Source organism: Equus caballus, chromosome 5 (assembly GCF_041296265.1).
Source record: "Equus caballus isolate H_3958 breed thoroughbred chromosome 5, TB-T2T, whole genome shotgun sequence".
Lineage (NCBI taxonomy): Eukaryota > Metazoa > Chordata > Mammalia > Perissodactyla > Equidae > Equus > Equus caballus.
Genome location: NC_091688.1, coordinates 71506224 through 71530794, shown reverse-complemented (window position 1 = coordinate 71530794; position 24571 = coordinate 71506224). Strand labels below are relative to the sequence as shown.

The window sequence follows — 24571 nt, the reverse complement described above, 5'->3', positions numbered from 1 at the left end:
CCTGCTCTATGCCAGGAAGTCTGACCTGAATCAACAGGTTCCCCTGTCCTCTGGCTTCCAGATTATTTTGGCTAATGAGAAGGATGGTGGTCCCAGGAAAGGACCAGGGATGGTAGGAAAGAGGAAAGTGAAGGTAAGACATTTATTGTTCCAGCTCCCTCCCCATGGGCTGGCTCAATGGGACAAATAGCTCTCTGCACACAGGTCTCATTCTCTAGGTTCTGGTACCCTTTCCCCTCCCCTTGCCTCTTCATGTCAAAAGATGGTATTGATGCCAAACCATAACTCATCCAAGGTATTGCAGTATCCCTATGTTTTCCTTATATCCTGACCATAATTTTGTATAATAAATAATCCTGTTTAAAATTCTCTTCAAATTACTCCATTTGTGTGTACCATGTGCTTCTTGCCAGGTCCCAGACTGATACATTCCCCTTTTCTCTCCTACACCATCCATTTTTACCTTTATCTCAAGTCCTACTGATAGTAAATAGACATGCTGTTTATGCTGAAAAATAAAAGTGCTGTTTTTTTCTCACATATTAAAAATAAAAATGAGAGTCGTAACCCCACATTCCTCCTCTAGCTACCACATCATTTCTCTGTTCCCATTTAGGGCAAACTCCTTGAAAGAGTTGTCTTACTAGCAGTCTCAGTTCCTCTCTTTCTCCACCTCACAGGGTTTCAGCCCCACCAGTCCTCCAGATCTGCTCTCACTAGGTCACCACTAAACCTCAATTCTTAGTCCTCCTCTTACAGGGCATATCAGCAGCAATTCCCTCACTGATAGCTCTCTTCCCCCTGGAAATCCTTCCTTCAATTGTCATCCAGCATACCACGCTCTCTTGTTTTTCCTCCAAACTCCAAACTGATTGCTTCATCTCAGTTTCCTTTTCTTTCGTTTTTTTCCCCCAACCCCTTAATGTTGGCATGCCTCAGGGCTGACATTTTGAAACTCTTCTCTCTCTTTTTTTTTTTTGGCAAGGAACAGTGACCCTCAACCAACATCTGTTGCCAATCTTCCTCTATTTGCTTGAGGAAGATTGTCCCCCGAACTAACATCTGTGCCAATCTTCCTCTATTTTTTGCATGTGGGATGCTGCCACAGCATGGCTTGATGAGCAGAGTGTAGGTCCATGTCCAGGATCTGAACCCACGAACCCCAGGTCTCTGAAGTGGAGCACGCAAACTTAACCACTATGCCACCGGGTTGGCCCCTTTTCTCTTTTCTATATGCATTATAGTGGGGCTATCACCCAGTCTCATGGGTTTTAATCCCATTTATAATATCAGGACTCCCAAGTTCATATTAGTGCCTCAGATTGCCTCACTGAACACCAGATTCCTACATCCAACTGCCTTTTGATATCCCCACTTAGATTTCTAATAAATATCTCAAATTTCATATGTCCAAAACTAAACTCCTGATCTTCCTCTCCAAACTTACTCCATCTATAATTTTCCTCACCTCTTTTAATGGCAACTCCATAGTGTCAATTTCTCAGTCTAAAAATTTGAAGTCAGGATTGACTCCTCTCTCTTTCTCACATCCAATCCATTATTGGCTCTCCTTACAAAATATAACCAGAACTTGACCCCTTCTTACCACCTCCACTGTTACCATCTCAGCTGGATTCTTGTGACAGGGCCCTAACTAGTCTCTTATACCTTTGCCCCCCTAGGACTACTGTCAACAAAGTAGCCACAATGACAATGTTAAAATGCAAGTCAGATCAGGTCACTCCTCTGTTCCAAAGCCCCCAGTGGTGCCCTGTTTCACTCAGAGTAAAAGCTAAGTCCTTCCAATTGTCTACAAAACTCTACACAATCAAGCCTCTTGTTCCCTCTCTGACTTTCTCTCCTGTTCTGCTCCAGACACATTGGCTCCTCAAACTCCTCTGGCATGGTCCTGCCTTAGGGCTTTGTACTGACCAATTCCATTTCCTGGTACACTCCTCCCCAAGATGTAAACATAGGTCACTGTTGTACCTCTGTCAAGTCTTTGCTGTAATGTCACCTTCTCAACAGGCCTACCCAACTTTCCCATTTAAGTTGCAAGCCACCCTTACTATCCATTGGCACCCTCAATGCCCTTTATATTATTCACTTATTACTTAACTCGTTATATAATTGACTTATTTATGATATTTATTATCACTTTTCTATATTCACCCATTAGAATTTAAGAGCCACTCACTAGAATGTAAACTCCATAAGATATATCTCCTTGCCTAAAATAATGGCTTAGCATATATTAGGTAATCAGTAAATATTTATTGAACTATTGAATGAGTGAACATTTATTGAGTACTGGGCTGGACATTTTCCACTTGCCCCTTCAGCTCCATTCTCCACTTTGCTCTATTCCCCAAGTGGCAGATCTCTATGGACTGCCTCAACAAGTGCCAATATATTATTCCATTTAATCCTAATAACAAGTCTGTAAGGGAGGTAATTTTTATCATACCCAATTTATAGATGAAGATCAGAGGCCAAGAAGGTTTAAATAGCCTCTCCTTGAATCCAGACACTCTGATGTAGAGGCCATTAATTCACAAGCCCCACTCATGCATATCAATGTCTCATGAGGAAAAAAAGGAATCTGGAAGAAACAGAAATATTTCAGGAAACTTAAAAAAAATCAAAGAGATAAGAGAAGATATTCCATCCACTTAAAAAAAAATGTTTGATATGAATAAGGAATAAGCAAGGGACCAGAAAGAATTCTTGAAATTAAAAAATATGAGAGCCAAAAGCAAACATTTAAATAGAAATTGTGGAAAATAAAGTTGAAAGAAGGAAGAAAGTTCCAATGAGTAGGATGAAAAATAAGCAATCAGATGGAATACATGGAAGAAACAATAAAAGATTTAGAGGATTGGGTTAGAAGACCCAACATCTGATTAATAGAAAGAGAGAGAGAGAAAACGTAGATGAAGGATAGTTTCAAAACAATAATAAAAGAAAATTTTTCAAAACCAAACTGCGCTAATCTGCAGATTGAAATTGGCTTACCACATGGCCACCACAATGAATGGTCCCCAGGGAGAAGACAGGGTATGCTTCTCAGAACAGAACCACCTCAGATAAAGGCAGTCTTCCGCTCACAACAGCTCCTCCTGGTTGGGAACTCCATCGGTTGGCTCAGCGGCCACCAGAAAAGTCCTGGGCTCCTGCTCTTCATCCATCTTCCATGCTTCTTTCTGAGGAGCTTCAACAACTTCTGTGTCCTCTTCAACCGGATATGATAAGGAATTGTCTCCTTCTTCCTTTAGGTATACTGTGCCAGAGTCTTTTCAAGCCCCATAAGCCTGGCCTAATGCAGAGGGACTCTCTCAGAAATTTCTAGACTAGAAATAGGCACCAGTCTCTATATTCATGTTTGCCCTAATCTCCAGGGGACACAAGCCAGACGCCCAAAACTTTTCATCACCACAGTTCCAGGGTAGACCTACAGGTTCTGCAGCTCATCAAGCATCCACGTGAGAAACAAGATGCCCCTCTCCCCCTTCTAGCAGGCTTACCAATCTTTTCCATTAAACTCTCTGACAAAATTCCACTTGCCCAGCCTTCCTTCAAGCCCTGGAAGGCAGGTGTGAGGTTTCGCTGGTAGCTCTCTTCAGAATATGGAGAACTAAGTGCCTCTGGTCTTCACATCTGTGCTCTATCTGTAATTCTGGGATATGAGGAAAAATCTCACTTCACATCCTGTTACACCTGGGATCCTGAATTTAACCCAGGAGACCAGCCAGGTGAAGTCCCCAGGGCCACCGTGGGGCAGCCTAGAGAGTGATCAGCCCCGAGCGGAGCAGAGGAAAGAAAGTTCCAGGAGGGAGTTCTCTGGGAACAAAATGGTGACAGAGGAGGCCCTGGGATTATTTAAGGATAAATTTGCTGAATATGATGCAGTGTATTTTGGGGGAGAAATACATTAGATGTTTGAAACTGACTCTACAAGATTTTCAAAAAGAAATTTGCCATCTGTTGGATATGACCCGGCGGTGGGCTGGATTGAGAAAAGAAAGAGACCAAACAGGTAAACTCAAGCCTTCCACTCCAACTTCAGAGGGGTGCTGGTTTCATCTGGATAAGGGAGTGCCCTGCCATAGCTTAGTTTTATCATGACTAGCACTATTATTTTGGCTGCCCTATGCTCACAGAACAAGAGGAAATAGAAGATAATCTTGGAATGTTTTTTTGGTGTTTTTGTGGGGTCTTTTTGGCTCTGCGAAGTCAGTTGAACAGCCCCTTTAGTTATGTATCTATGAGGCCAATATACCCTCAGCTCTGGTACATGGGAATTCATTATCCTCTTAGCAAAGTGAGCCTCTCCTCTTATTTAGTACAGCCATAGGGAGGGAAATTTTGCTTAAGGAAACTTGAGACCCTCTGCAAGGGATGAAAACAATATCCCACTGCCTTTTCTCTGAGATTTGGAGTCAGGGAGCCTGGATTGTACAGATTCAGGCTAGTCACACAGAAACTCAGTGAGTTTTATGAACTAAGGTTATCACGAAAGCATAAGGGGAGGATCAATATCCAGCACTGAGCCCCAGAACTGAGCCACTGGAGGAAACACAGTGATTTTTGAGTCCATGAGGCAGTGTATGATGGGATCTGCCCTAATCCAGCCCAACTTGGGGCAAATATGCACGCAGGGGAGGTCACTGCATGTATTTCAAAGATTAGTTACTGAAGTCTGATATTAGGGGCCCAGGCTTACTCCGAGAGAAAGTCCATGAAGTGGCAGACTCCAAAATCTAAACTGAACCTGCTCTCCTGGATAGATCTGATAGATTCAAACCCCAGGAAAGTGGTTGGGGGAAGAACTAAAAAGAGCAATCACTCTGGAGTTATGATCAGTTTGAATAGACCCTTTTTCTCCAAGAATAACACAAGGGACGTGAGGTTGCCTATCCTCAAAAATCAGCTACTGCTGGTGTTCCAGCCCCGGGGAAGCCCTGGAGCAGCGACTTAGCCCCAGTCACATCGGGGAAAATTCTGAACTGAGGACAGGCACCTCCAGCAAGGACTTGTCAACAGGACAGCATCAAGATGGCCTGGATCAATCCCACCCTCACTCCCACTTGTTCCTAAGTACTGAAGTTCACAAGCATGCCAGGACAAATAAAAGGGGGGCCTTGAGGGAAATGAACCAGAACTGCTGCCAAGATAGTCCTGTAGATCCCCCTGCTCTGTTCTATAGCACTAATGGGAGCTATTTCCACCCCAGACTAACACGTTCATCTCAAATACATTGTTTAAATATTAGAGTTTGAAAAGAAGTTTTCACAACTGAGAATAAGCGGGCCAACAGTGTTCTTCCGCACTCTCAGGCAGCCTCCATCCCCTTGATACAGCTGTCTGCTGAAATCTGCCAATAGGACAGTTAAAAATAGATGGCCAGCTCCTGTAAAGGACTTGCATGATTGACTTAAATAGTCTTCCATATTTATCTGTCTAGATCAGTTGTCTCCAAATGTTTTTGCTTGTGTACCCTTAAAAGAAATTTGAGAAACTATGTATCCTCCATGAATTTTTTCAGTTGACCACCTAATATTTTTAAAAGTTTATTTATCCATAGAATAATGATGCGGGGTCGGTGAGCCGAGGAGTCGAAAGAAAGATTTCTTAGACTCTCAAGATCTGGCAGTAGTGCTCTTTTATTTAGAGAATAGTGTGGAATAGCATGGGGACAGGACCCATGGGCAGTCAGAGCTTCTGCTGCCGCCGCTTCTGCTGCCCCCGCTGGCATGGGGACAGGACCCATGGGCAGGCAGAGCTGGTGCGTGGGGACAGGACCCACGGGCAGTCAGAGCTCCTGTTGCTGCCCCGAGTTGAGGGTTAGAGCTAAATTTAAGGCATAGGTATGTGAGTTATCTCTTTACAAGACAAAGAATATGTAAAAAAGTTAAAATGGTAGATAAGAATCAAACCGGATTGAGTAAATGGCAGAAGTCACTGCTTGAATTTTATCCTCGGCTAAAGACAAAGGAGGATTTGTGGGGGGGAGGGTCAGTTACATGAGGTTGCCAGACAGTAACCAATTTAAGTTCTTGCCTCTGGCATTGACCAAGAGCCTCTAGAGATAAGACCATCCCCCCCCCTTCCTGGCACAGAGAGGGAGGCATCTTCACAGATAGAGGTTTCCCTTAGAAATGTAAATGTTTCCCAACAAAGGGGCAAACAAATTCCACTCCTTGGAGCCTGAATCTCATCTGTAGTTTTAAAACTAACCAGCCTAAAAATCCTCATCATAAGCCATTTTAAAATTAAGCAGCCTAAAAATCCTCATCAAATAATATTACTTTATTGCTACAATGAGTCAGGATTCAGCTATTCTTGTTTTTCATTTATATTTATAGCACTAAAAAACCTTATTCTTATACAGAAATATGTGAGAATGGAAGTTTTGTTAGCAAAACTTAAAATATGCTAAGTATATATTTTGCATCTGATAATTAGAATAACATATTAACATTGGTGTTTTGTGAAGGTCTCAGCCTATCAGTAAGCAATGTTGTGGTTGGACCAGCCTTTGTGGTTCTCGCTATGATTGCAAGACGCCTTTCAGCTATAACCATCAGGAAACTTTGAAAAACTAAAGGTTTGTTACTTACAGGACATGGAAATTATACAGCATACCTAGGGCCACACAGCAAGGTTGCGGGTAGAGAGAGAGCACATAGGACAGGCCTGGGGTTCTGTTTTTATTGGGGTCAAGGTTGGGAGCCTAGGATTTCACAGGCTCATTGTTTGTTGGTGAATTTAAAACATAAGAGTGGGCACATAAAGCACAAGGAAGAGAAAAAACAAGTGGCCCAAATGGTCAATTATTGAAATCAACCAACATCTCTAAAACAAAGGAGCCTTGGGGTGGGGTTGGGGGGGGGGGCAATGTTTTTATTGGAGGTAGCCATCTTTGAAGTGGATGCCTCAACAATCAAAGATTAAGTCAGCCACTTGCATTACAAAAAAAAAGAAAACAACTTTCAGGGCTTACATTACAGAGAGGGAAGAATTAATCTTAATTTAATAAAGCTGGTTTTCTAAAGTTTACGGCACTATATTGTAGGTCATATTTTTTGAATATTTTGTTCTACATCCCATATATATTTATATACATCCTGCTTTTAAGAGCATAGAAAGCAATGACGAGAGAAACAAAGAGAAAGAGAAAGAGAGAGAAAAGGTATCAGGTCGAGGGATGAAGTCAGGTTTTGTTCAGCCTGAAGCCTATATAACACGAGGTGCAGACTTCTTCAAAACAATACCACATCATGAATAAAAAATTAGATATTGTTGACGAAAATAATCCATAGCCAATCTATAAATTAAAATTGGGGTGAGTTTATTATGAGTCAGATCTGAGGACTAGCTTAGCCTGGTGCCTTCCTTCCCCAAGGGAGGAAGGGCACCAGAGAAGTGGGGTGTACAGAGTCGTTATATACCATCTTAGAACAAAGAGCATATATCACATGATAGGAATGTCCCTTTTACAACAGTCACGATTGCCAAGCCGGCACAGTACAGCTATTCACACAGTAGGTAGCAGGTCTGCTGTCTGGAACTGGGTGGTCAGAGGGTGGGTGCAGCAATCCATTCCTAGCCTCGGGAAAGATGCTTATCCTTAAGGAAATGCCAATGTGGGGGAAGTTAAATCTTTGTCGTAAAGCCATTTATTCTTGTCTTTGGGACATAGCAAATGCTTAAAGCAGATGCACAATGCATGCTAACAGCCATGCCAGCCCCTTTTGGAAAAAACGTCAGGCCAAATTAGATTTATACCTAATAGCTTCCTCACATACTCCAATATATCCTATTGCTTGCCATTTGTTTATCAAAAAAAGTAAATATTTATATAATATGAGAACAAAATCACAAATTATAAATTTTTAAAGGATGATAAATTCCACTAACATCATATACTCTAGAAAATACATAACAATAGTATTAATTAATATCTCTATAACACTTTTTCCATAGTTTTTGGCTGGATACTTTTAATCCCCTCTTCAAATGACAGTGCTTTTTATATCATTTTCTATGGGAAAAATAGAAAGATAGTCAAGAATTTCTTTCAACATAGTTAATAGATTTTCATTTTTGATAGTTTACAAAAGCCTCCTTCTGTTTCATCATAACTGGTAATTATTGGTTAAGCCACATCTATCATTTCCTCCCAGTTTCTTACTCAGGAGGTGCTTCTTGCCAGGGTAAGCCCTTAGAGACTCCAGCCCTTGGATTGGCAAGGCTATGGCTACAGCACCCGGGCCAGCTTTGCCAGGTCCTCCCTCTCCCTCTCTCTCACCCACCTGAGTTGAGTGTAATGTGTTGCTCTGACATGACTCCCTCAGGAGTAAGTCATTCTTTGACAAAAGTAAGAATATGAAAGAGGCAAAGTAATCACATAGAAATCGTCAGCAGTGCAACTGTGCCATACTTTTGAATTTGGAACATCCCAACAAGAGTCAAATTATTCCTTTTTTAATACTATGCCTCACCCTTAACAGGCCTTCATATAAGGCTGGAAAAGGCAATGGCCTATGAAAGTTTAGGATTAAAAGACATTTCTCCAACGCCAATATTTTTATTGTACCTCTGAAGTTCTTATACCCCAGATGATGCATCACGGAAGATTTGGGATGGATAATAGGTATTCCTTTCTTTTGAAAAGTGGGGAAATGGTGACTGTGAAAGAGAGTTTGGACAAGGACAGAGGAGAAATAGGAGAACATCAATGTATATTCTCCAGTTGTTGGGTGTATTATTCTCTGAGCCTATACTGTTCTCTGATTTAAGCCAACATCAATAGAGTTACTTGCATTATTAAAACCTTCTATATCTTTACTAATATTTTATCTGCTTAACCTATCATTAATTGTGAGATATGTGTTGAAATATTCCACTGTAAGTATGGATCTGTTGATTTTTCCCCATAGTTGTATCCATTTTTCTTTATAAATATTGAGTATATTTTATTGTATATATACAAGTTTAGAATTGTTGTATGTTACTGGTGATTTGAATCTTATCCTAGCACTTATGGCATTGTATTATAATCATTAGTTTACTTGCATGTTTCACCCATTAGAGTGCTGGCTTACTGAGGAGGGGTCAATGTTTGACTCATCGGTGAATACCTGGTACCACTATGATAGATCAGGCTCTCATTACCTCTTTCCTGACTATTAATATAATCTCCTAACTAGACCAGACCTAAGCTGCCAATTTCAGCCCCTCAAAGTCCCTGTCAGAGTAATCTCCTGGGAGAACAGCTCTGATCATTTCACTCCTTTTCAAAATTTCAGGTTCCTATTGCTCCGGAATAAAGTATAAACTCCATACCTCATCATTATAATTTCCCAATGACTTGAAATTAGCTTATTTTCTACTAATTTTATTCTCACATATGAGAGTAAATCAAACTGAAATCTTCACTAGCCCCACACAGATCCCGCATTCCCGCTGCTTTCCACATACAATATTCCGATCATGGTATAATTTCCTTTCCCACTCTGCATATCCAAACTCTTCAAAGCCAATCTTAAAAGCCTCCTCCTCTGAAAGTTTCTGGCATATTCATCCAAATAAAAATATTTTCTCCTTCTTTTGAATCTTATTGTGGACTGGATGTTTGTGTCCCCTTAAAATTCGTATGTAGAAGCCCCAACCCCCAACGTGACTGTATTTAGAAACAGGACCTGTCAGGAGGTGATAAAGGTTAAACGAGATCACAGGGTGGAACCTTAACTGGATACGGCTGGTGCACTTATAAGAAGAGGAAGAGACCCCAGAGCTCTCTTTCTCTGCCTTGTGATGACATAGTGAGAAGGCAGCTGTCTACAAACCAGGATAAGAGCTCTCGCCAGGAACAAAATTGGTAGGCGCCTTGATCTTGGACCTCTCAGCCTCCAGAACTGTGAGAAATATATTTCTGTTGTTTATGCTATCCGGTCCGTGGTATTTTGTTATGGCAGCCTGAGCTGACTAATACAAATGGTGATATACTGCTTTATCAGTATCTCTTCAAGGCTTTAGATTTTTTGCATTGAATTAACGTTGCTCACGTGACAAGGCTGTTTCTTAAATTATCAACGTCTAATAATTCATAATGAATCAAAGAACCCAGTGACCTCAGTGTCAGGTAAATAATTCTCATATGCATGCTTACAGAGCCAGGTTTATTGGTCAGATTTATACTTATTTGGTATAAAATTGAGTCATCAAAAAATTGAGTCCTTGTGAGTTTGTTTACAAGACTTTCTGTGATACTTTAAAACTGAAATGGTTCAGGGCTGGCCCCGTGGCCAAGTGGTTAAGTTCACACGCTCCGCTGCAGGCGGCCCAGTGTTTCGTTGGTTTGAATCTTGGGTGCGGACATGGCACTGCTCATCAAACCACGCTGAGGCAGTATCCCACATACCACAACTAGAAGGACCCATAACGAAGAATATACAACTATGTACTGGGGGGCTTTGGGGAGAAAAAGGAAAAAATTTAAAAAAAATTTTTTTTAATTAAAAAAAAAAACTGAAATGGTTCGTTGTTATGTAATCCTTAACCTCTAAGACTAAGATGTTTGTTTTCATTTTCTGTTATGAAAAATTATATATATTTCTTTTCTATTTAATGCAGGAATTTGAACTTGAATATATTTGGCAAGTTTGTACTATTTAACTCAAGGACTCTGACTTCACTGATTCTGTTATAATTAACTCAACGAGCATACAATATTGTTTAAATTCTCTTAGAATTAGGTAATCATCTATTTTCCTCCTGGCACAGGTTGTGCAAGTGAAAATAGTGAAGACTATAGTAGAATCATTTTAATAACACAATGCAGAATCTCTAATTTTTCATCTACACAAATGGTCTGTAGATCTTTTTAATATACTTTGCATTTATATAGCATTTCTTGTTCCCAAGTATTTTAATTTATACATTACTCTGACAGTTACTACATGCCTACTATACATCATGAACTATGTTGGCACTGGGGAAAAAAATGATGAACAAAAATCATGAGAGAGACGTATAATTAAATTTTTAAAAATTACAGCCAACATTTACATAGTGCTTACTAGGCTCCAGGCACTGTTCTAAGTGTTGTATATACACTAAATCATTTAAGACTCACAACAACCCTTAAAGGTAGGTTCTATTACTATCCCCATTTTAAAGATGAGGAAACTGAAGCACCCAGATTCCAAGCCAAGCAGTCTTGGCCCCAAAACCTCTGCTCTTAGCCACTCAACTGTACTCCACTGCCTCTCCAATCACACAAGTAAATGTAAAACTGCTACTGTGCTATGCGTAAGAAGGAGATGTACAAAAGCCATTAAAGTCTGCTTGAGTTGAGATCTGAAAGATGAGTTAAGTAGGTAGAAAAGGGTGAAGGCAGAGGGAACAAGTAAAAAAGCCCTGTTGTGGAGCACGGTGAGGACAAAGGACCGAACCATGGCTAGTTGACTCCAGCAGGAATGCAAGAGGGATGATGATGCAGGATGAGGTTGGGGAGGGTGGAGAGGTGTGAGAGGTGGAGGCAGATAATTTAGGCCCTTCCAGGCCAATTTAAGGAATGTCATTTTCATCTTTATCCATATTATTTTGATTAAGAACTAATTTTCCACTTCAAAAGGTAGAGCTAGAAGCAGATATTTTTACTCTAACTGCTATCACAGTTATCACATAGAGATAAAGATTCACAAGCAATAGACAAATTATTGTATTTAGTGCTTTTATGTTACTGTTGAAAGGGTTGGCTGTTCACCATCCTGAAGCCAGTTCATCATAGCTGGAAGCAGAAGTATAAAGATGGAAATTAAAGCCCTGGTGTGGATGAGATTCCCCAGAAAAAGAACAGAGTAAGAACAGAATACCAATATTTAATTGTCAATTGGCAGAAGATGAACCTGCAAAGGATATTTTTAGAAAGAAAATAAAAAAGAGAGAGAGAGAGAGACGGGGAGGGAGGGAGGAAGAAACAAGGAAGGAAGGAAGAAAAAAAAGAAGGAAGGAAGGGAGAAGCCAAGAGGTAAAGGTAGAATCAAAAGAATGTTAAGTCATTGGAGGTAAGAGAAAAATGTTTCAGGAAGGGAGAGGTTAACAATGTCAGATGCCACTGAGATATCAGGTATGATAAGAAATGAGACTTAGCATTGTGAAAGTCATTGGTAACCTTAACAGGAGCCATGAGGATAGAGCAATGATTCTCAACCAGAGGCAATTTTGCCCTATAAGGGTCATTTGGCAATGTCTGAAGACATCTGTGGCTGTCATAGCTGGTTGCAGTCCTTGGCAGATGCCTCAAAGAAGACAGAAGGTGAAGGGAGTTTAGGGTACCAGCAACATTATTATTGAACAATACATCATGGAATCTTAGCTGGACAAGGAGAGAGAGCTGTGAAGGGAGACAGATGGATTGGAAGAAAATGCATGAGTTAACACAGATAGGAGGACATTTTATCCAAAGCAAAACACAAATATAGCCAGTGACTTCAATCCATGTTACAGATATACAAACTGAGGTACGAACTGTCCAAAATTTGGGTATGCAGAACAACTCTTCGATTATCATCAATAAATGTGTTGTGCAAAATGGGTCCTTTTGTGGTGGCCACATGAAGCTTTACCAGAGCTCAGGATGAATTTTATAATATCATGTTGTAAGGGTTAAAAACTAGGGTTTAATGAGAAAACTCAAGGAATCAGTAACAACAAAAGTCACAGGTCATTTGTTTCTCCCATTTTTCCCATGGGGGAGTACGTAGGGGCCTGAGCCATCTGATGGACACTCAGTACAGTATTCCAGGGAAGAGATCCCACCCCACTGTTGCTCTCCTTTCTTATAGGGCAAGCATGAGAGCAACCTTATCAGTAGAGATAGGCAGATAACTTAAACATAAGGCAGTCTGGATTGCATGCAACCTATTTAGAGGAAGTAACTGTGAAAACCAGCTGCCCAGCACCTCAGGACAGCGGAGACCATAGAAAGTTGTAATTCTACTAATATAATGTTGTATATCAATTATATCTCAACTAAAAAAGGAAATTTTTTAGAAAATTGTAGTTCCTGGAAGAGGGTAAAATAATGCCATCAGTCTTACAGGAAGCTGAGTTCAAGTGTGGCTTCTCCCACTGGTCAAAAGCTAATTCCTGGTTCCAGATGGCTCACTGTTTCAGGTAACTAAGAGTGAGCTCTCGGGGTCACTTTTATACAATCCCATTCCTTGTACCATGAAAGTTTATGGATCACTCAACAAATGACATTTAGAATATTGTCGTAAGTATATTTCAGCAGACTTCTCTCACTTTGTTTCTTCATCCTGTGTGGTTTTTAGAGCAAAAGAAGAAACAGAGGATATGGTTTCAAAGTGAAGAGGGATCTTATGAAATAAACCATAATGTTGTTGGCACTTACCAACTAAAAAGGTTTAAGTGTAACTTACAGAGAGTATTTCTAAGTGTGACTTCTGATACACACATAAAAATAGTATATACATTAACCCCTAAATTTCAAAATGGCAACACATTCCATGGGAGTTTTTTCCTTTTATAACAGAGATGGAACAAAACAGAAAACAAAGTTAAGAGAACAGAGAGGATAAAATGTCCAGTAAGGATTTTTCCTTAATTGGTTTAGAGTTCTAGAATAAAATAACTTATGGCTAAGACACAGAAAATATAACTACTGCTGGGAGAGATGAAATTTCTGAGGTCCAAGATTTCCATAAGCTTGCAAAAAGTCAAACAAAACAGAAAGTTGAGCATGGCAGAGAAATCTATTGAGCAGTCCTGTTGGTGGTTTTATTTTTAAAGGCACTCTAAAGCTACCTAAAAATAAGCAATATTGAAATTAATGGCAACTCACCTTTCTGATAGAATTCAACAGTAAACAAGATGACAATACTTTAATGTTGTTGAGAGAGATGCCATGAGAAAGTCTTCAAGTGGATCAGAGAGAAAATATGTCCCCTGAAAGCTAGAAGTGATGCTTTGTGTCCAAAACCAAAAATCATCAAGGGGACAGAGGTGACAAATATGAGGAATGCAAAAGAAAAAATTCCCCCTTCTCTGACAAAATAAGAGAGGGACAGCTTCGGGCACACAAAGTTACACAGTTTAGAATTTAAAAAGCATCCAACTGAATTGGCTAGCTGATGGCCTGGAGATTTCAGAAAAGTAGGAAGTAGAGGGTCCGTAAAAATGGAGATTTAGGAAGGCATGAAGTTGAGACATAAAGGCACGACTGGTGCTTCTCAAACTTGAATGTGCTTACAAATCACCAGGAGATCGTGTTAAAACGCACTCTGATTTAGTAGGTCTGGCATTAGGCCTGAGGTTCTGCATTTTTAATAAGCTCCCAGGTGATGTCAATGCTGCTGGTCCTTGGATCACACTTTGAACAGCAAAGTACTGATGACACCCAACTTAACACAGCATCCAGAGAGCCCAAATAGAAGCTCTCCACAAATTCATTCAGCCATCAAAAGGTACAGACCTTCACAAGATTAGGAAATTGGTGGCAATGGGAAACAGAGTGTGTTACCTTTACATATGAGTCATGGAATTAATTTTTGCTTTATGCTAATCAAACTTACTAGCATAACTCTGTCATAAGAATACCCATGCTATTTATAAGAATACCTGCGCTATTTATGAGATAGTCCTAGAAGCACTGATAAAGCAGTATATGCTCACCTGGCAACATCCCATGAAAATGTACATGGAGGTTATTATAAAATGCAGTGGCAGCCATTTTACATAGAAAATGTGTGGAAACTTCACAGTTGTACCTCTGTGGATGCAGGTGAGCAGAGGATCTCACTTAAGTCTAAGGTAAAGCACATGCCTTATAAATTGAACCATGTACTCAAGTGCCGAAAGAGCACCGCTTCTTGCGCCTGCCCACTGTGCTCTACCCAGCAGGGAGGACTGAAGACATTTGATCAGCGGATTGAGCCCTGCCAATCAGAACCATGCCTGGAATGTATCAAAGAGTCTAGAATTAACTCCTTTTCCCTATGTTTCACTTCCGGGGTGACATTCCCCAGCCTGTTAAATAGCAGCAGTCTCCTCCCCAAACCACACTCAATTCTCACTATTTCCCCTCAGTCTTTCTGACTAAGCAGCTACCCCAGTCTTGATTTGTGTTCCATTCCTGCAACTAAGACTGGAGCCTGGCAAAGAACCCTAGACAATATGGCTTCTGGGGCCCAAATACTATGCTTAGTCCTTGTAGTCCTCTATGACCTGTGGTCCAACTCCAGCCCCAAGAACAAAGATGCTGTCATTTGACTAAAAGTGTTAATTAAGGCTATGCTATCATGTCTCACCCAGTCAATTTGAATCCTTGCCTATTTATGCCAGCCTGGATGGGATCCATGCCATCTCTGAAATTACGCTGTTTAATTTTACAAAAAAATTAGTTTTATGTCCTAATCTGTTCCCTTTGTCTCTACGTAATCCATAATATCTTGTGGTCACACCTAAAAATCAAAAAACCTGGATATTAGTTCCTTACTACCATTGACTAGCCATATTATAATACCCAAATCACTTTACATTTCAGGACTTCATTTTTCTTATCTGTAACATGGAGTTAGTAACTGTCTTGTCTTCTTCACAAAATTGTTGTGAAGATTAAATGGAATAATGGACACTACAATACCTTGAAAAGCTATAAAGCACTATATAAGTATCAAATACTATCACTGATATTGCAAGTTTAATTTAACAGATGAATAAACTACTTTTAAAAGCAACTTCTCCAAGCCTGGAGTAAAGAAGTGACGGTTAGCATCACATTCTGCTTCTTGAACCCCAAGAATTAAGCAGACAACTTGATCTGTGGTTATGCTACCAAATAAAATGCAACTAACTTGCATAGGTTACAGTACTCCTCCAGGTACTGACTCACAAAACATGACAACTGAACTTGTCACAACACTCTGTGGCTCACTTATTCTTTGTAGAAAAACTAATTCTGTACTTCTATAATATTGATTTCCATTTTTGATATTGTAAACCAAATAGATCATTATATTATAAGACAATGCTGAGTAGGTTCCCAACAAATATTATACTAAATAATTAAAGAGTGAAAGAACTTTGTCAACCCAGGGATGAAGCGACCTATGGTAGAATTGACTATAATTAATATGTGACCATACGAATTTTCATAGAGTCTATATTCATTTTTCAATGTAGAAAATTTGGAAAATATACATAAAAGATATAAATCAGTTCCACAGTATTCATACACAAAAACATCACATTATTTCACTAAATATTTCTCAGTAGTGCTGAGAAATTCCATTTTGGTCGAAGCTCATAGTATCTCAAATGACGAGCCCGATACAAGATACCTGGTAGGCTAGACACTGAAGGTAATAGGATTAAGAGTGGTGGTGAGAGTCCCCAGGGCTGAGCCTCGTAGTGGAGGGGACAGCTGTAAAGAGCATTCTTAAGCTCACCTAGAACTCTGCCAGATCTACAGTGGACGACCAGCTCCTAACAGGAGTATTATGCAGCAGAAAGTACATTGCCAACTATAGACTAAGAATTGTAACTCTCTCCCATATCCTAGGGCCCCACATAGGTCCGTCCCCCAGGATTTCTGTGAACTCTATGGGAGAGACCTGTTGGGAGTCTCAACGTGCCCAGTGGGTCTCCTCCCCTTACCCTCCCATGCCCCCTTGCATCGCTGAGTGAGGTCACGTCAGTGAGGGCATGCCAGGGCTTACTCTATTTACCGCTTAGAAAGCAGCTATCTCATGAGTCAGAGTGCCCAAAAGCCCTCCAAGTCTTCCTGAAATGCAGCATTATCACACTGTATCTAACAGAAATTCCTCTGATTTCTGAAATTTGGAGACTACTTCACTGTGGATTCTATTCCCAATGCAGATTTCCCCATATTTATGCATTCTAGGTTAGAGATCATTGTACAGATACAAAATTGAGGCTCTGAGAGTGACTTGTCCACACAACTAGTTAGATGTTCAGTAGGGTCTACCGTCATCTTACCTGACATGCACTTCAGTGTCCTTCCTTTTATATCAACTTGCGTCCTGTGCAGTCCAGATTAATGAACACAAGAATGTTGTTTGACATTTTGATTTTAATGTTACTGTTAAGATATAACATGAAGTGGGGCTGCCCTGGTGGTGTAGTGGTTAAGTTCACATGCTCCACGTCAGTGGCCCAGTCTTTGCAGGTCCAGATCCCAGATGCAGAACTAGCACTGCTCGTCAAGCCACGCTGTGGTAGCATTCCATATAAAGTAGAGGAAGAGTGGCACAGATGTCAGTTTAGTGACAGTCTTCCTCAAGCAAAAAAAAGAGGAAGACTGGCAACAGATGTTAACTCAGGGCCAAACTTCCTTACACACACATACACACAGAAGATATAATATGAAGAAATTAGAAATCACCTCAAATTTTCATTACTTTTTAAAAAATTTATTTAAAAATATCAAAGAATCAATAAGCCTTGAGAAGGAGAGAAAGAGAAGTCAAATGGATCCTAGAGAATATATTAAATGAATATGGCATGATTTACAAAATCAGTTCAAAGACTAAATATTGAATTTGTTCTGAATTTAATATATATTTTATATATTTGTACTTCAAAAATACCGTTACTAGCAAATTTCAGCCTCATATATTTTTAAAATGTAATCTTATTATGTTTGAATCTCTAAATAAATTCTTTCCAGTAAAATACTTTAAAAAGAAAAAGAAAGCTTATTAGTATTTTTCTACATAACCAAAGAAGCAATCATTTGCCTTGACAGAACGTGTAACCTACGCTCACGGAACAAACTTTCCAAAGTGCTGATTAATTTAATTTAATCTTAAAGTTTTGCTGATTATCCACTATGCTGCATTCATGATATACAACCCCTTTATCACTGTGTAAGCAGGAAAATGACATCCACAGTCACTGTAAATTGAGAAGAGGGCTTTTTTTAAACCTCAGGCAATTAAAATAGATTGACCTTTGTAGTTATACCGTTGACCTTTCCTCTAAGTTTACTTGAGCGGCAGTGAAATACTTCAGTCAAGTGTTCTGGTAAACTAAGTTGTGTTGGTCACCAAACTGAGAATCTATACAGCAAGTATCACTCACAGATTATACTTCATCTAATTTTATTTTCAAACAATGTACTATGTGATGCTTTGTATAAAATAAAGACCTTCTGGGCTGGCCCAGTGGCACAGTGGTTAAGTTCACAGGTTCTGCTTCAGTGGCCCAGGGTTTGCTGGTTCGGATCCTGTTGTGGCCATGGTGCCGCTTGGCAAAAAGCCATGCTGTGGTAGGCGTCCCACGTATAAAGTAGAGGAAGATGGGCACAGATGTTAACTCAGGGCCAGTCTTCCTCAGCAAAAAGAGGAGGAATGGCAGCAGATGTTAGCTCAGGGCTAACCTTCCTCAAAAAAAATAAATAAAAATAAAGACCTTCTTTGAGGGCTTAGTCAAAGTATCTCTATTTTCCAATTCTGGCTTTACAGTACTGTTTGGCCATCTACTCTCAGACAGTCTATCAACTTAACTTTTGAGAACTGAAGAATGCATGAGTCTACATAGCTTTGAAATGAGAAAGTAATCAATAATGACACGGCAAAAAAGTACAGTTCTTTCTTAATACCAAAATCTAAATTTTCCAATTCAACAATACTGAATCAAATGGCATAAATGCTCACTTTCGCCCTATTTGTACTACTTAGATACTTCAATATTTAGACTTCACAGCAAATTAATTATATGAAAATTACTGAGTTTGTTGCAATTTCTTTTGAGGAAAGGAGAGGAAAGAAAGGGCAAAGGATGCACTGTTGTCCTTTGATTCCCTCCCAAGATGTTTTATTAAGAATTTTCTATAAAACAGGCAATAATCTCCAGTTCTAGGTACTGGGGATTAACAGGAAATGATATTTTGCCCCCTCAAGGAGCTCACTCTCTGGTAGGAGAAATGAACCTATAAGTGTTATTGTCAGGATAGCTTATGCATTCTTCCATTTTAAAAGCTTTGTTTTGAGAGGTTTGTTTGTTTTCCACCCTTTTGAGCTGGGTAAAAGACCCATAAAATCAGCTATCAAGTCAACTCCCATTCATAACTGAGAAAATTTAAAAACCTAACCAAAATTAATAATAAGAAAAGTGCTACTTTTGAAAAGACAGTAAATACAGCATTGTTAGCACCATGCTAGCCATGGGCTTATCATACTGCCATGAGATATAGCAAATTCAAACCCCCTAGGCTTTCCTGTGACATTTCAAAAGGGAAAAGGAAATGAATGTCCTAAAAAGAAATAAAGGATCATCTCAACTGGTGTAGAAAAAAGCATTTGACAAAATCAACAACTTTTCATGAGAAAACACTCAACAAACTAGGAATAGAAGAAAACTGTCTCAACAAATAAAATCCAGGGCTTGCCCTGTGGCCTAGTGTTAAGTTCAGCATGCTCTGCTTTGGTGGCCCAGGTTTGCATGCCAGGCACAGACCTACACCACTCATCGGCAGCCATGCTGTGACGGCAACCCACAAAAAAGAGGAAGATTGGCAACAGATGTTAGCTCAGGGAAATCTTTGTCAGCAAACAAAACAAAACAAAAACAAACAAAAGCCATATGCACAAAACCCACAGCAAACATCACACTCAATAGTGAATGACTGGAAGCTTTTTCTCTAAGATCAAGAAAAAGGCAAAGATGCCCACTCTCACCACTTTTATTCAACATAGTACTAGAAGTCCTAGCCAGAGCAATTAGGTAGGCAAAAGTAAATAAACAGCATCCAAATTGAAAAGGAAAAAGTAAAACTATTTCTGTTTACAGATGTTATGATCCTCTAGCAGAAAACCCAATGACTCCATAAAAAAATAGTTACAACTAATAAACTAATTCAGCAAAGTAGCAGGATGCAAAGTCAATGCATGAAAATAAGTTACATTTTTATACACTAACAATGAACAATCTGAAAAGGAAATGACAAAGACAATTCCCTTTACAATACCATCAAAAAAGAATAAATACTTAGAAATTAATTTAACCAAGGAGATAAAAGACTCATACAAAACATTTGTAGTTTTGTAGAAAACTACAAAATATTGCTAAAAGAAGTTAAAGAAGACATAAATAAATGGAAAGACATCCCATGTTCATGGATTGGAAGACTTAGTATTATTAAATGTCAGTACTACCCAAAGTGGTACATAGATTTAATGCAATCCTTATCAAAATCCCAATGACTGTTTTTGCAGAAATAGAAAAATCCACTCTAAAATTCATATGTAATGTCAAGGGACCCAAATACCCAAAACAATCTCGAGAAAGAAATACAAAATTGGAAAAGTCACACTTCCTGATTTCAAAACTTACTACAAAGCTACAGTAATCAAAACAGTATGGTAATAGAATAAAGACAGATGTAGAGATGAATGGAACAGAATAGAAATCCCAGAAATAAACCTTTGTACATATGGTCAAATGTTTTTTAACAAGGGTGACAAGATCATTCACTGGAGAAGTGAGAAGGCGATTCACAGAATGGGAGAAAATATTTGCATATCTATATCTGATAAGGGATTAGTATCCAAAATATATAAAGACAAAAAAACCCAAACAACTCAATTCAAAAATTGGCAAAGGACTTGAGTAGACAATTCTCCAAAGGTATATGAATGGTCAATTAGCAAATGGAAAGATACTCAATGTCATTAATCACTAGGGAAACACAAATCAAAATCACGATGAGGCACCATTTCACACCCATGAGGATAGCTACTATCAAAAAAACAGAAATAACAAGCATTGGCAAGATGTGGAGAAAGTGGAACACTTGTGCCCTGTTGGTGGGAATGTAAAATGGTACAGCTGCTATGGAAAACAGTATGACAGTTTCTCAAAAAATTAAACATAGAATTATCATGTGATCCAGCAATTCCACTTCTGAGTATATATCCAAGAGATTTGAAAGCAGGGTCTCAAGGAGTTATTTGTACGCCCATGTTCACAGCAGTATTATTCACAGTAGCCAAAACATGGAAGCAACCCAAGTGTCCATTGACAGACAAATGGATAAGCAAACTGTGGTAGAGACAAACAATGGAATATTATTCAGGCTTAAAAAGAAAGGGAATTCTGACATGGGCTACAACATGCATAAACCTTGAAGACACTATGCTAAGTGAAATAAGCCAGTCACAAAAAAGACAAATTACTGTATGATTCCACTTACATGAGGTACACAGAGTAGTCAAAATCATAGAAACAGAAAGTAAAAAGGTGTTTTCCAGGGGCTGGAAGGGGAGAGGAATGGGAAATTTATTGTTTAATGAGTATGGAGCTTCAGCCTTTGCAAGATGAAAAGAGTTCTGGAGAGATGGTGATGGTTGCAGAACAACATGAATGCACTTAATACCACTGAATTGTACAGTTAAAAATGGTTGAGATGATAAATTTTACGTTATGTGAATTTTACCACAATGAAAAAAAATGAGGGGAAGAAAAGAAATAAAGAAATGTAGCTCAGTGTGTTGGTTTTGGAAGCTTTGTTCAATGAGATATTCAACTACTTACACAAGGGCAAAAAAAGAAATAACAAGGAAAAAAGATTTAAGATGTCAGAAAAAGTTAGCCTAAGTAAATTATTCATTAAACCAGAAACAAAAGTATAGAGATTATAGCTCATTTACTTACTCATTCTTTCCAACTTTCATTCATTCCTATAGGCATTATTGAGTGCCTTTAAGTGCCAGGCACTACACCAGGCAATGTGGATCCTGATGTAACAGGGATAATATTTTTAAAGAAATCAGTGTGCCTTTCTCATTTGCCTTTGTAACATACAAGACTTTCCCCATTCGGCCTAAGACATCTGCCTTCATAGGGGACTTGGACTATTCTGGGATGAATGCAAAGAGAAGGAAGAGTTAATATTTAACATCTGATATTCAAAACAGGATTTTGCAGCAATATTGTAGGCATTTTTTTTAAGATTTTATTTTTCCTTTTTATCCCCAAAGCCCCCTGGCACATAGTTGTATATTTTTAGTTGTGGGTCCTTCTAGTTGTGGCATGTGGGATGCTGCCTCAGCATGGCTTGAGGAGTGGTGCCATGTCCACACCTATCATGGGAACTGGCGAAACCCTGAGCCACCAAAGCAGAGCATGCAAACTTAACCACTCAGCCATGGGGCTGGCCCCTATTGTAAGCATTTTTGAGAGAGAAAAATTAAATTCTTTTCTCTTTCCTTTAATGTGTTAGGAGCTGGAACTAATGAACTAGTTCGGGACAGGAAGGAAGGGAAACCCATTCCTTCTGGGTTTGAGTGATTATGAAGAGGAGACAACATAAAGAACAGAGAGAAGGGTGAATGAAACAGTCTGGTGTGTCCTGTTGAAGCAAGCCAGATAGGTTGAGGGGATTATTAGAATATAAACTCCATATGAGCAAGGATTTTTGTCTGTTTTATTCATTACTCTACCCTTAGTGCCTAGAACAGTTCTTATCATGCAGTATGTACGGTATTTGTTGAATGCATAGAGGGATTTCTGTTCTGTTCCCAGTTCTGAACTCTGGGTGAGGGTGCTATGCTAGGCAAAACGGGGAGTCCAAAAAGGGGTGGTGTCCCAGCATATTTAGGAGGGTAAAGCAGAGAAATCCGTTACAGGCAGGACCTAGTTTTCATACCCAGCACACATTTCATGGCTCTACCATAGCAGAGATAAGGTAACTCCAGCAAAGCCTTATGACATAGATGCCTTGGGCCTTGGACCAGGCTGAGAACATTTCAGATATTCAGAGGGGTCTGCAGTGAAAGTAGGACTTCAAGGAAGGCAGAGACAGCAGGGAGGACCTCTAGGCTCTGACCAAGCTGGAAAGAATGACCAGGAAGTTAGGAGCTACAGACATCAGTAGCTTATGCCAACAGGATAACCAGGAATAGGACCAGACAAATGTACTTCAGGTGATGCCAGCCCTTGCACAATGACCAGTTCAAGGTCACAGAGATCAACTCCTCCAATGCAACAAGTTCATGTGAGACCCTGCTCTGTGTGCCAGACACCATCTTAGAAAGAAGCAGGGGGAGGAAGGGGGATTGAAACAATAAAACGATTATTTCAAAGAGACAGGGTTAAGGAGATTATTTAAATAATTGGATCAGAATTAGTTTTAAAAGAGACTGGAGTAAAATTATTTTTGTTTTCCTATGCCTACCTGGCAGTTGGTAAATGGTAAAGGAGATCAGAGCAGTTTTTAAGAATAAAGTGTATATGGAAACAACCTAAGTGTCTGTCAACGGATGAAGGGATAAAGAAGATATGGTTTGTATATCCAATAGAATATTATTCAGTCATGAGAAAGAAGGAAATCCTGCCATTTGTGACAGTATGGACCTTGAGGGCATGATGCTGAGATAAGTCTGACAATAAAGACAAATACTCTATGATATCACTTATAGGTGGAATCTTAAAAAGCCAAACTCATAGAAACAGAGAAGAGAACGGTGGTTACTAGGGGCTGGGGTTGGGGTGAACTGAGGAAATGTTGTTTAAGGATACAAACTTGCAACCAGTAGATAAATAAGTCCTAGAGATCTAACGCAACAGCATAGAGATTATAAACAACAATACTGTATTATAAACTTCAAAGTTGCTGAGAGACTAGAACTTAATTGTTCCCACCACGATAAAGAAATGATACTTATGTGACATGATAGAGATGTTAGCTAATGCTACAGTGGTAATCATACTACAAGATATAAATGCATCAAATCAACGCATGGTACACCTTCAACTTACGCATTGCTATATGTCAATCATATTCCAATAAAAATAAATTTAAAAAAAGAAAGAAAGACTGAGCAACTATCACAGCCAAGAAGAGTCTAAGGAGACATGACAACTAAATGTAATGTGGTATCCTGATGGGATCCTAGAATAGAAAAAGGACAGTAGGTAAAAACTAAGGAAACCTGAATAAACTAAGGACTGTAGTTAAAAATAATGTGTCAATATTAGCGCACTAATTGTACCAAATGCATCATACTATTATAAGACGTTAACAACAGGGGACACTGGGTGTGAAGTATTCAGGAACTCTCTATACTCTCTTTGCAACTATTTTCTTAAATCTAAAACTATTCTCAAATAAAAAATGCATTTCAATTTAAAATATATAGAGATATATATAAAGTATTGTTTTCTTAGTATATCTAAGAAGTGTAAATAATTTTACAACTCTGCCATCCAGAGAGAAAAAACAGTCCCTGTCTCAAGGACCCTAGTGGAAAAGGGAGAAAAGGATAAAGGCAGTTATCATACAACACAACACAACATATCACACAACAAAGGAGCAGGAAGGAGGAGTGCCAACCCAGACCCATGGGAGGCAGGGGCAAGGCAGGGAAAGGTTTCCTTAAGGAGGTGCTCTGAGATGACTGACTTTTAGGTTAGCCAGAAAATCCCTAGAAGCAAGAAAACAAACTCACTGCTGACACAGCCATATATAAAGTAAGTAACATCTAAATTCACTTATAAAACCTTTATTGATTACCAGGAG

The 24571-nt window shown here is 39.3% G+C and overlaps 2 protein-coding genes across 6 annotated transcripts in view; one reads left to right on the top strand and one right to left on the bottom strand.

The window, feature by feature from the left end:
* Positions 1–24571, bottom strand: part of FRRS1 (ferric chelate reductase 1) — a 101349-nt gene that overhangs the window by 76208 nt on the left and 570 nt on the right. The window lies entirely within an intron of this gene.
* The window catches only part of AGL (amylo-alpha-1, 6-glucosidase, 4-alpha-glucanotransferase), an 89954-nt gene continuing 75099 nt past the window's right edge, over positions 9717–24571 (top strand). The window contains exon 1 of one of the 3 annotated variants that reach the window (XM_023640238.2): positions 9717–9883. The gene's annotated coding sequence lies outside the window, so the exon portion shown is untranslated. Of the gene's footprint in view, positions 10148–24571 lie in introns of all 3 variants that reach the window. The other 2 variants (XM_023640240.2, XM_070266209.1) reach the window with 2 other exon arrangements.